The sequence below is a fragment of the Dermacentor variabilis genome, chromosome 4, assembly GCF_050947875.1.
Source record: "Dermacentor variabilis isolate Ectoservices chromosome 4, ASM5094787v1, whole genome shotgun sequence".
NCBI classification, from domain to species: domain Eukaryota; kingdom Metazoa; phylum Arthropoda; class Arachnida; order Ixodida; family Ixodidae; genus Dermacentor; species Dermacentor variabilis.
The window spans coordinates 126,482,308-126,495,128 of NC_134571.1; the positions used below are offsets into that span (position 1 = coordinate 126,482,308).

The 12,821-nt window shown below is 52.4% G+C and overlaps 1 protein-coding gene across 7 annotated transcripts in view; it reads left to right on the forward strand.

Moving 5' to 3' along the window:
- LOC142579726 (uncharacterized) overlaps nucleotides 1–12,821 on the forward strand; it is a 460,731-nt gene that overhangs the window by 364,454 nt on the left and 83,456 nt on the right. The window lies entirely within an intron of this gene.

Below are 12,821 nucleotides of genomic sequence, written 5' to 3' on the forward strand. Positions count from 1 at the left end.
CACATCCCTTGTATAAAGGAAGTAAAAAAAGGAAACGCCGCACACCTGTATACAAAGCGATGCGCAAACCTGTGTAGCACATTCCTTCTCGAAAGCGTATAGCGCTGTTTTCGCGTTCTTCTAGCTCGGAAAAGGAGGAAGAAAGTGTGTTCCTCGAGAGATGAGCGTCAACCGTGAATCGTGCGTTATGGCGTGTATAGTACATCCCTCTCCGCTATAGCTGTGTCGCCTGCAGAGCAGTCGGTGCTCATGCGCTGGCGCTTTAACGCGACGCCGTCGAAATGGGCACTGTTTTTTCTTTTTTTTTTTCGGCAATAGCCCGTTTGCACCTTGTTTGAAAAGAGCATATTCGTGAAGCAAGCGGCAACGTATACGGTGCTGTAAGAGCACATAATCCTAGAATCCATGCCTGGGGCGAAAGACTGCCGTCTCCCACGTATTCTATACAGCACATGCGCACGTGCGTAACCGGGAAAATATAACCGGTGTATTGTACATTTTCGTTCCCTTTATAAGAGATCTGTCTTTCTTCACGCGTGCATATTTGAACTTTAACGTCAGTATACTAACGCCCAGGGCATGCTGCAGGTATGTTTTTCTGTTTCCCCGGTACTTTTTTTGGAACGGATTGTTTTATTACGATTATTTCCGCTCATATATCTGCCAACAGGCGTTATTTCCCGAAAATGTCTCCCGTGCAGGGTATACGTTCTTCTAAACCGAGAAAGAGACCACCGCATACGTGGTCACCATATAAACGAGCGGTTAACCGTCAACGTTACGACGTCGGCATTGTGTGTAGTTATCTCTATAGCAGAAGGCGTTGTGTCGACATTGTAGTCCCTTAGGCCCTCGCTGCCTTGATGGTTATGGTTATGCGGCGTGACTGTGCTTGAAACGGATGCAGCGCGGTTTGTATTTTCAAAAAAAAAGAAAAAACGCGACTGCGCGCTTGTTCGCAACGAAGCGCCTGAGCTATATATATACACGTGTGTTGCGTGCGTAGGCCGCGGACACGGGCAACGATATTGCTCTCTTCGTTTTGTTAATCATTTATTTTGTCGTTGCCTCCTCGGCGCTGACGACGTCTTGCCGCTCAGCTATGGCGATAACACGCTGGTGCCCCTAGTACAGACCTAGCGCTGAGCGCGTTTCGGAACACCGTGCCGTTCGCGCGCTATACACGCATTGCGGCCGTAAAACTCCCTTGGCCGAACGTCTGGCGCGGCGTGACCATTCGCGGAGCTCTGAAGGGAGCACCCGGTGAGCGGTTAATGGCTCCTTACGCAAGCACAAAAAGGAATGATCAAGAAAAGCAATAAAGTGTGTAGACGGGCCGGTTCAGTTCGCATATATATATATATATATATATATATATATATATATATATATATATATATATATATATATAGACCCTGTCTCAGCAGCTGCGGTTCACTATAGTGCGAGTTTGCATGTCTCGCCCACTGGGTTCTGCATGCCGTCGATGCACTCGCTTGCGCGCCGTCGGTTGAACCGTGGGTTCCATGCCCCGATGGATTACTATACCAGCGAGCAGTGGGTTCTCAATTCTCACCACCGAGAGACTCCACTTGCTATTGCCAAGGATAGAGCAGCTCTGTACACAGGACAAATAACTGGCCAGCGCGCGCCGCGCACTTGGGGGAAAATAGGACGTCCTTGTTCTTGATTGCGTGGCTGCCACTGGCTGGCGCTATCGGCCCGTCTGTAACTTCCGCTGCGCTGCACGGAATTCGGTGGGACAGAGTACGTGAGTATGTGATAGGGGGGGCGGGGGGGAGGAGGACGGAAAGCCTGTGACAGCACTGTGCTCTCTGCGGCTGACAGTTAGCTTTGCTGGCGTATGCGAAAAGATGGAAACGTACGACCGCGCCGGTCGCCGCGTTGTACTCCGGCTGTCTTCGCCGTAGACTGCGTAGGATGGAGACCGAGTGGAGAGGGACGCACCGCTGTGCTATTTTTTTTCTTTTTTGTCGGATTGTGTGTGTCTAGCTAAACTTGCCTTTAGGTTTTGAGTTAATTGGGCAGCAACGCGTCCTTGCCTCTATGTAAAACATGGTCCACTGTTAAAGGGAACTCGCAGTTGTATAGTATTCTGCCGTCGATTATCGCTGAGACTGGCCTAACGGGCCGCAGCATAATTTTCTTTAAATATACGAATTCATGGTTCAGTTGATTACATCAGCTAGAGCTTCGCGATGAAGGCGCAGAAACGTTCCAGTTATATTGTCTATGGCTGGGTGTTACCTTTAACAATGGGACGTATACAGTGTATGTGCCGTCTCAGTTAAGAGGGTTACACATACCGTGACGTTATCATTCCATGACATTCGAGAGCTTTAGTTTAGGGTACGCAAGCGGCTTGCATACTGAAACCACTTGCGTCTTCTATTCTCTTTATTATGTCCTGAGCTATTATGCTATTGGTATGCTACTGAATCCGCAGAGTTGGAAATGCAACAGATCTACGAGCAATGTCACTGAACTTGGTCCGTATGTGTCAGTCGGCTCACGGTGTGCGATCTGTAAGTTTATTCTGTTCTGTGCACTATATACAACGCACGCAACAGTGACGTACAGCGGGGAGGGTCCGGTCATTGTTGTTTGCTTGCGAACGGAATTGACGCGTAAGAATGGGAGTTCACGGCGATATGTATAGATTGCGGAAACAGCAGTCTCTGTATCCCGCTCACGAACACGCCCGCATGTGTGTATGCCACGTATACGCAGTGTTCCGTCATTGTGTAACATCAGATCCCGTTGTTGCGGAGACGAGAACAACCTGGTCCCGCGGCCATCCGTCGAGAAAACATCGACAACGACCACAGCGAATAACGGAGCTATAGCACGGGCGAATACGTGTCCGGGAGCCACAAAAAAAAAAAAAAAAAAAAAAAAAGAACGCGTGAATGCTGCGTGACTGCATATCTTCCGTGCGTTCCGACTTCACGGCAACGTTGATTGCTGCTTCTTTCTTTCTTTCTTCTTCTTTAGCACGACACTCCCTGCATTTTACCCGACTCGTGCTTGCATATAGCCCGTGGTGTACTCTTTTTTTTTTTTGTTGTTGTTATTTCCTGTCCTGCCTCGGTCGCATGCAATCGGCAGTAGCGTCGATACCATATGAGAGACCTCAAAGAGGCACTCGGCGAGCGATGTTACATACAGCGCCGTCATTCGCGTAAAAAAAAAAAAAAAAAAAAGCGGCTATAGCGCGTCATCTTTTCCGGTTTAATGGCGGTCTTTACAGTCACGACAGGGACACGTAACATCGCTCGGTGCTGTCGGAGTACTACGCACGTCCGGCCAGCGCTTCCGACGCCGACGCCTCCTTCGCGGAGAACAGCGGCGGCCCACATCTATAGGCCTGCATGCGCTCGTGTGTATATAGGGGATTGCGGTTTCCGGGTGATTTTTTTTTCTTCTTCTTTTTACGGCGTTGTGTAGGAAACGGGAATGAAATAGGTAAACTCGTCCACCGCGGTGGCACGATTGCGCGCGGTCGACCGCTCCGTGTTTCCATTTGAAGCGGAATACGTGGAGAAAAAGAAAAAAGAAAAGATGGGGCGGGAAATGACGAGGGAAATAATACCCGCAGCTATGCAACGGTTCGCACAGCACGCGGCTTCTTTTGCTTGCACCCCTAGCTTCCTTTTCTTTTTTTCTCCCCATTTCTTTCTTTTCTTCCGGAGGAAGCACTCGAGTGTCAGTGCGTGACCGTGACCACACTGCGTCGAGGACCACGATGACGATGATGATGAGGTCGCCAGCCGCACGTTCTTGGACTTGTGTACACGTCCGAGGCGGACGTGTCGTGACGTTGCGGTCGTTCCGTCTGTCTCTGTGTTTTGTTTCCTTTTTTTTCTTCCCACGTATTCTCTTATAGAGATTCGTGGGTTTGGCTCGAAAAGACCGCCAACCAACGTCGGCCCCGTTGCATGCAACCGCAGTCGTTGCTGATGTTCGAAAAGCTGCGAGGCGTTTCCGGAACGCCCGAAACAGTTTTTCGTGCCCCCAAGGGAACGTGCGCGCTCAGTATAAGAGATAAACGACATGCGATCGAAATCTAACCCAGCTAGTCGCGTCATATATAAATGCGATTTCGTATATATGATACGTCGCCCGGGATTCAGATAGCTTTACAGACTGCTGTGTCATGACCACACAGCGTGCGACTGGCAACTTTTTTTTTTTTTTATTGCTCGCAGATGTCTCGTCTCTCGTCTCGGGGCAACATAAGGAGGCAACACTGTAGCTCGTCGCAGTGATGTCGTCCTTTTTCCTTAATGTTTCATGAGCGATTATCGTCATCATTAGGAGTCCAGTAATATCCAGTGCAGGGCAGAGGTCCCTCCTTCCCAAAGTTTGTCAGTTATCTATGCCTTGCGCTATACACACCGCAGATATACACCGCAATATACCGTATATGTGTATCCATGGTATGCTTGATCTTCTCACTTCACTTGACTGCTTGCTCCCACAGTCTCTGCTCATCTCATACCTTTCTGTCCCTTCTGTCGTTCTAACAGATCGCCGAGTTGTGTGCACTGTGCATTACGTACGTCCCGCCGAAGCCAAACTTCGCTCTCCCAACTTCACATCGAATATCACCAAGGCCTATTCTTTAGTGAAAGTTGCTACTCATCTGTTTCATGATGTACAGAACATACTTTTTTTCTTTTAACTCCATATATCGTTGCTTTCTCTTGAGCTTTCTCTGTTCTTTTTTCAAAACCTCTTTATTAACCTATATGGTTCTGCCCCTTAATTATGTGAATTTTGACAGAACGCGATCATAGTACGCTGTTACAGGATATCTGCTACTGATATCTTGGCATTCTCTGCCAAACGCGCACTAACCCAGCCGTAGTCACCCGCCTCTTTCTCATTCGCGGTATAAGTATCGAAAGTAACCGTTAGATTTCTATATACGTGAAGTGCGGCGTCAGGAATACAGGACAGTTAAGCTTGTGAAAGGGATGTTCGCATCGAGGCAGACCTCTCTGGCGGCAAGCGTCTTACGTTAACGGTGTCTACCGCTTTCTCCTGTCGCTAAACGATCGCTCCCTGTGTGTTCCTTAACGAAAACGAATCGATACCCCCCCTCCCCGATCTTTATTAACCGTGTAATGTACCGGCATGAGGACAAGAAAAAAAAAACCCCAAAAAGCTTTGAGCCAAATCAAGAGCACCGAAAACAACTCGTAACTCGTGTCGATCCCTGTCCTGCCGTTCGCTCCTTCTTCGACAGCAGGCAAACAGTCGTCGTCGCCTTTCGTAGAGAGAGAGAGAGAGAGAGAGAGAGAGAGAGAGAGAGAGAGAGAGAGAGAGAGAGTTTATCTCGGCGCGCAATGCTGTCCTTCCCCTGAACGTTCTTCTGCTTCCTTGCATGCGTTTCTTTTTCTCTTTTTCCAATCCTGCGCGGAAGGACAAAGCTGTTGCCGCAAGAGCGTTTTAATCGAACCCGAGCCGGGCCTCCTCCCGTGCTCTCTCGGCGCTTCGTTCGGATGGCTGCCACCGAGGCAACCTCGTTCGTTTCTTCCCACGCCCCTCCGTGCACCACCATGTCCACGGTTTGTTATCTTCCGTTTTGTATTTTCTTCTTTTCCGATTCACGACTTGCTCTCTCGAAGTAGTCAGCCCCGCAGCCCGCTTTTGTTTCGTCCCCCCTGCCTCCCCCTGCCCCCCCCCTGCCTCCCCCTGCCCCCCCCCCCCTGCCACCGCCCTTTCTATAGGACCGACGGAGACGCTCTGTATAGTCGAGCAGACAGCGCCGCCTGATGACATCTTCGTTCTCATTTGCGCCGGCTCGACGGCTCGCTCGTATGTGTCTTCGTCTTGTATCTAGACCTTATTTCTCTTCCTTGCTCAGTTGCTTGCTCGCCCCTTTTCGAGTCTGTCGGGCTGTTCCCGAGTAGAGCTGGCAGATTCCTTCTCGTGCCCGGCTTTGCTTGCCTGCCTTGCCTTGCTCTGTCTCTCTCTCTCTCGCTGCCTACTCAATCTCCTTCGGCGCTGATCACTTTTCCTTTTCGTCGATTGAGCGCTTCGCCTTTCAAGGCCAGTCGTCGCTGACGGTGCGCGGCTTCGACGCGCCTTTGGCTCCCTTCCCTCCTGTATGTATACTTTGTCTCGACGACTGCGTGCAGCGCGGCGAAAGTTACTGGCTGCGTCGGCCGGTGCGAGTGAGACGAGAATCGAGAGGGAGGAAGGCCGTGCGCCGCGATCGCACGTCGGAATGCACCGTTTTCGTAACCGTAAACCTGACTTTGCCGTTATGCTGTTTCCTGAGCTGACGTCGATGTAGTCTTTTTTTTTCTTCTTCTTCTTTTCGTGATAAGCGCAATTTCGCGTGTCTTTCGATATGGGAAAAGGTAGGCCTGGGCCCTCTTGATGAAACGACGCGCGAGAGACAAGCCTCCGTGTGTGCAGCTGGCACTTCGTCTTCGTTTGAACCACTACCGCTGCCGCCATTATTTGGGCAAACTAACGAGCAACGAATCGCCCTCGCGAAGCAGGAAAGGAGGATAATTGAGCTTATACAGGACCGTCCGCGTTTTATTCCTGCGCGATATTACGTCTAATGACGACCTTATAGCAAGGCAGCCGTTTTGATGTCTCCCGTTGAAAATGTTTTCGACTTTACTACTGCTACCGAACAGTTATTGCTATTGACCAAGAGCAGGCCTATCAGGTTGTTTGAAAAGACGGCGACGACAGCATAACCTTGTTCAAAACCTTCGTTCTGGGCAGTGATGCGTATGCATCACTGCAACAAACACCTGTATGACACCATTTCCCTTGCCTGTTTCTGCATAATAAATATGGCGGAGGTTGCAAGGCTCGTGTCCAGTTTCCTTGCTGGACAGCGAAGCAGAAAATACTAAGGCTTCGAAAAAGACAAGCCTCCACTCGGATGTTCGGGTGCGGCGTCCGCGCTCGGTATGGGTTCAGATTTCCCGTCACGGGCCGAGAAGTCGTTGGGCGGCCCCGGAGGACTTCGCACTACGGTGGGGGAGGCAGACAAGGAGGGAGGGAGGTGGTATCTTCGCCGCAGGCGCAACGGGCGGTACGGTGCAGGAAACGGACGCCCGCTTGGGCACAAACGGCGTTCACACGTCACGTGCGAACGGTGTCATACGTTTTCGGCATCTCGCCCCCGCCCCCCCTACCACTCTCCCTCCCCCCTTCCCATTCCTCCGAGCGTGGACTCTGGAGTCTATATGGCCCACGGGTGCCCGCGGCGGAGCGTCTAGAATTTCACGCCTGCCAGTCGTAAATTTTCGCCCCTCCTGCCCGTGTGTGCGCGCCCGCTAATCCGCCGCCCGCAGCTGCGAAATCCTAGAGCCGCCGCCCCCGACCCGGTAGCGTCCTGCCCCCGTCACAACAGCTCCATGCCTCAGTTTCCATCTTTAAGAAAGAAAGAAAGAAAAGAAAGAGAGAAGTAAAGAGAAAGATAGAAGAATATCGTCTGGCTCCGTCGAAAACCGGCCGCCCCCGCGCTCGCGTGTACAGACATTCCTCTCGTCTTTGCGCGAGAGGAGCGGAAGAATCCGAGACATCCGCGTGGCGGCGGAACCGGAAAACAAAAGAATAGTCTTGCCAAGAAAAACGCACTACGACGACGTCATATAAGACAAAAAAAAAATGGAGAGAAGGCACGTGGCTAAAGCACACGCGCGGAGAAGGCAGGGAGGAGGGCGATATTGCTGGCGCCCCTCCCCCCCGTGTGAGAAGAAGTCGCATCCTCCACCTCCTCTATCCTCCTCTCCACCCAGTGTTTCCCATCTCGTCTTGTCCTTGCTATTGACGACCTGCCGAGCGACGTCCGCTCAAGCGAGAAAGCCGCGCGGGTCGCTCCAACGAATTCCGAAGGAAGCCAATTTAGTGGACCGGCGGGGCCTCCCCCTCCCCTCACCGGTCCGTGATTCCTTCTTGAAGAAAGAAACCGAACACCTACGTAGGGGGCCGCGAGGCGGGCAGTTGAAAAGTCAGAATGCTGAGTCAGAGCCACGAACCGCCGTGACGTCCTCTTTCGCGCACTGCGCGTATGCGTATATAGCTCGGGCTACTTACTACTCATTCTTATTGAAGGAGCTCGATTTTCCTTTTCCGAGGATCGAGCGCTTTGTTTGTCCCATCTATCATAATCAGGCTCAGACGCAAAATAAAAAAAGGAAGTAAAAAAATAGAATCGGAGGTTCGGGAGAGGGAGCGAAACGAATGGGGCTATACAAAAGGAAGGGAAAAAAAAACGCGAAAGAAGAAAAGTCACGCCGTAAGTTTCTATGTATTACGTATAGCTGCGAGGCCGTTGTCGTCCACGCCTGTCGTCTCGTAAATCCCTGGTCACGCAAATGTCTGGTAGTACCAGAGCCGGCCGCGTATATTTACAGCATACACGTATACCTGCGAGCAAGCCGAACGGCGCCCCTTCCATTTCTTCGTCCCTCCGGATATCTCGGCGGGGCTAGGCACCTCCTCGCATGGGCCGCCCGCGGGCAGGTTGCAACCGCTCTCCCCCTCTTCCTGTTGTCACTCAACACGCCGAAAACGACGCGGATCTATTACACGTGTCTTCGGACCGTTCTCTCCGTTTCTCTATTCCGTACTTGTTCCTTTCTCGATCTTGTTCGTGTTCCCCATATGCGTCATCGAGGTAGCCCGGGTCTCGAAGATGGCGGCAGTGACGCGAGAGAGAAACCAGGCAATCTCTCACGTGGCCGCGTGTATACAAGCGGCATAGAAATCACGTTCGCCTGTCCACCTCGACCAACGGCGAAACAGACTCTGAGCGAGTACGCGGAAGTCCGAACGCGATCTTTCATCGTGTTGCCGAGGCTTATTTGCGAACAGTACAGCAGTGCATATAGTCTCGTGGAAGAAACCACGGCCGTGCACAGCTATGTATAGTTGAGTACTTAGCGAGATATGTTTTTACAGATTGAGGAGCCCCGTTTGCTGTGAGCTGCACGAAGGTCGGATGGATGTATCCTCGCGCTGGTTAAAACAGACGATATCTATAAGAGCGCACCCGTACAATCAAACGCACGCGAACGCAGCTTTCGGTCAGTCGCGTATATGAAACTTCTGCGTGCTTTCTGATCTTTTTCAGGGAAACGCACGTGCGTCAAAGAAGCCCGTTAGAACCTCTTGGAACACAGACGTATCTACATAGGAAACCTACAGTGAAGTCTGATGCGGCTTGTGTATACCAACAAGTCTTCTTACGCTCAAATGTTACGCTTGTCGCCGAAATGACACTCATCGCAATCTTCGTTCATTTGACCTTCACTAGATTTTACTTGAGAATGCAGAGAAATAGCGAGCTCTGTCTATACTGGATTCAACACGGGGTTACGCTATATATAGATCGAGAATTCGCTGGGTCATCATCCTTGGACTGTGTCATTGGCTCCGGACACCGCCCGTCGCGCGACACAGATTCGTCGGGCTTCGCATATATATTTTTTCATCTGCCAACCGAAACACCACGCGGCCGATGCAATTACACAACGTCCGATCCGCTGTCCCCGTCGGTCAGGTAGGTGGCTTCTTAAAGCGCACCTGTACACACACGACACTCGGCTGGCAACGTCACTCGTGGCGCCTGTCCCCCGCTCCGCGGTGTCGTTGTCGTGTGTCACGAACCGTGTACGCGTACACACGTACATACGACCGGCGTTCGTTCCACGAGTAAAGGCCGCAGCCATCCGCGACATACGGTCGCGCATTCGCCGTGCAAGGCAGCCTGCGACGTCCTGCTCCTCTTCGGTCTGGCGCTCATCATTGTGTACATGCGGATGCTGTATGTACGGCCGCGTATATCGCGCAATCTGTCTGTCGCGCCGGCGGCCCTATTACATCGGCCGCGCGCAGACCCACCGCTGCGTTCACGGATCGCCACGGGAAGCCTCGTCCTCTCTCTCTCTCTCTCTCTCTCTCTCTCTCTCGAGTTCGCCTTTCGCACGTACCTTATTCTCTCTCTCTCTCCTCACTAGCGTGTTCGCTTTCGTTTGTCCGGGGCAGCAGCAACATGCAAGCAGAGTCAACGACTCCTGCCGACGTGTATCTATAGTATATATATGTACAGAGCGCACGTGCATATATGTATACGTGCGCATCCTGCCGTGCCTTACGTGCTTCTATCTCGCGGGGGCGGGGCACCGGGCATCTTGTTTCCGGCGTAGGGTTTTAGTGCTGTAGCAGCGTGTACCTGGAGGTTGCGCGACTGAGAGACCGTATCATCGCCCCCACAAACAAAATACGATTTCGCGCGGAAAAGTGACTACGGCACGAACTCGCCAAGCTGTATAGCTCCGTACAGCGCGAGCGTTGCGTTGCAATGACGCGGGATAATTTCCATCCCGCGGAGTGCGTGACGTACCGGTTACGAAATCGCGCCGCGTTCTGTATATAGACGGCCGTTTCACCCGTCCGTCACATTTCGAACGAGCTTGGCGCTCTCTGTAACCTCGGAGGCGGATACGAGAACTCGGAACGCTCGTTGCTTGTTTACGGTGGCGCTCATTTGAATTCCACGCGAATGTCTGTCGCGACGATACGTTGGAGGCGAGACCCAGCTGGCGGCCACTTAAAAAAAAAAAAAAATTCCGTGCTGGAGAACATCAACCAGTATACTCCGCGCAACGCGTGATAGCCTGGTGTAATATATGTTCTTACGCACAGGTCGGCTCTCTGTGTATTTTCATGTAGGAATGCCCGCAGAGCACGCATGCAAAAGAGCGTGCGCTCCCTCGTGATTTCCTTAGCCCGGTATGTCTCGGCAAGCTATCGGCGCGCGACGCGGGTATACGCCCCCTTTCTTCATTAGTCACCATCGGGCGGATCTAATGGGAGTCGTTGCCGTGCGTACACCCAAGTAAAGTGCCGTGTCTGCACGCGTCAAGCGGCAGGAAGGCCTGACGCGTATCGCGTGCGAGCTCCGTGTGGGGTCCTGCACGAAGCTTCAGAGCCCGGTATCCCTCCCTTTTCCTTTTCTTACAAGGGAGCGCGGTTTACTGGTGATTTTTCTGGCCAGCCGAGTGGCGTATACTGCTGCCGCCCGCGTAACAGAAGCGGGGCATATGCGTGCTTTGTCGCATTAACCTGATCTGTCCTCTCTCCTGGCTCCGGGAGCAGCGCCGAGTATTGAAACTTGCCCTGCCGTGCGATGCATGCGTATGCAGGCGCGCACTCTGTGATGTACCGGGTGACTCGAAGACAGCTGTCTACATGCTTTGCGGCATGCATGCCTGGAGTGTATGCGCAATACTGGACCCCGGATTCCGGGGACGTATACGCGTGCTTTTACATTCGCGTCATTACGCTCGACTTGGCGGTGGTCCCTGGCAGTGGTGGCCACGCATTGTGTCTCGGTTTGTCTGCGTGACCCAGCTCGTCTCTGTTTATAATGAGCGAGCGTACCGCAGTTGGAAGCTGGGGGTGCGTGCGGCTGTGTAGGAGCGCAGCGACTCTCGTACGGTGCACGCCTGGAGGAGAGAAAACGCGTGCTTTGTGATGTGGCATACATTAAAAAAAAAAAAAAAGAAAAAAAAAACTTGGACGAAACTTGGACAAGACCTGGGGCGTTGCAGCTACACGGCGTGCGTGCGTAAGTGGCCACCAGGCGGCTAGAGAACGCCCGAGGTCAGAACGGTTATAACGAGGCTACCGAGGCCTCGCCATCTACTGCGCATGCGTTGCGAAAACGGGCTTCCGTGCTGTACATAGGGACGGAAGTGCTTATAGTTAGCTATTGTCGGTGTATACGTCGTCGTTTCAGCTTTCGCGGCTGTAGTCTCGCCATCTTCGTCACTGCAGCGCGCTATGGCGAGCTATTAAATTGACGAAGGGGGTCGACAACAATGGTTAAGCGTCGCCGCTCGTCGTTTTCGTCTGCTCCGCGAGGACAAACTAGTCTCGAGTCGCGTGCGTTGCCCCCCGCACAAACGAAGCCACTGTCTGCCGGTGCGCCCGCGGCAGTGATCTTCACGAAGACGCGAGTTCTGTGTGTCGTAAAAATAGCCGCCGCAGCCGGCATTCTTGGAAGAGTACATGGACACAATTCATGTTTGTAAACAAATAGGCACAGTGCAGTCAATATATGAGCAGATGATTGCGTTGGCGTTGCTTTTCTTATTCGTTCTTGCAGCTTCGAATAATAATATTTGCAATTATGTAGCTGTTGAAACTTGGCCGCCTCAATACGTGATCCTGCTGCCAGAAAAAAAAAAAAAAATCGCATCATTATATAGAGTCTGTCGAAATTTTCCTCCTTTGCCCACACTGCCGATGCGGAGGCAGCCCCCCACAGCATCGTCGTTACATCGCGTTCTTGACCGTGTACCGCGCGTTCTCCCAGCATTAGGCTCCCGTCGCACATGAAGACGTCACTCCTGCGCACTGTGGCGCGGAACGCATTGAGCATCTTCCCGCTGCGGAATCACTTTCGCGTATGTTCGCAGAAACGAGGCGAGGAAAACGACTCCAGAAACGCACTGCGTGGCAGGTCATGGGAGGAGGATATTCCAGAAGAAGATTGGCCGAGCAAGCAGGCATACAAAGATGCTGGCAAAGAAAGAAAGAAAGAAAGAAGCCGGGGGCATCCTTAGGGGGCAGCAGGAGGCCGGCATCCCAAAAGAGCCTCGTCTTACGTTCCCCTGCCGTGGCCATGGACAGCTCCGTGAAGCATGACCGCTCGCGTATAGCGTATGTGCCGTACCGTATGCGCGCGGCGTCGACGGTTGCGCAACCGACAGCTGCAGGATGCCTCCTTCGAGCGCCGCGCTGGAAACCGGTGT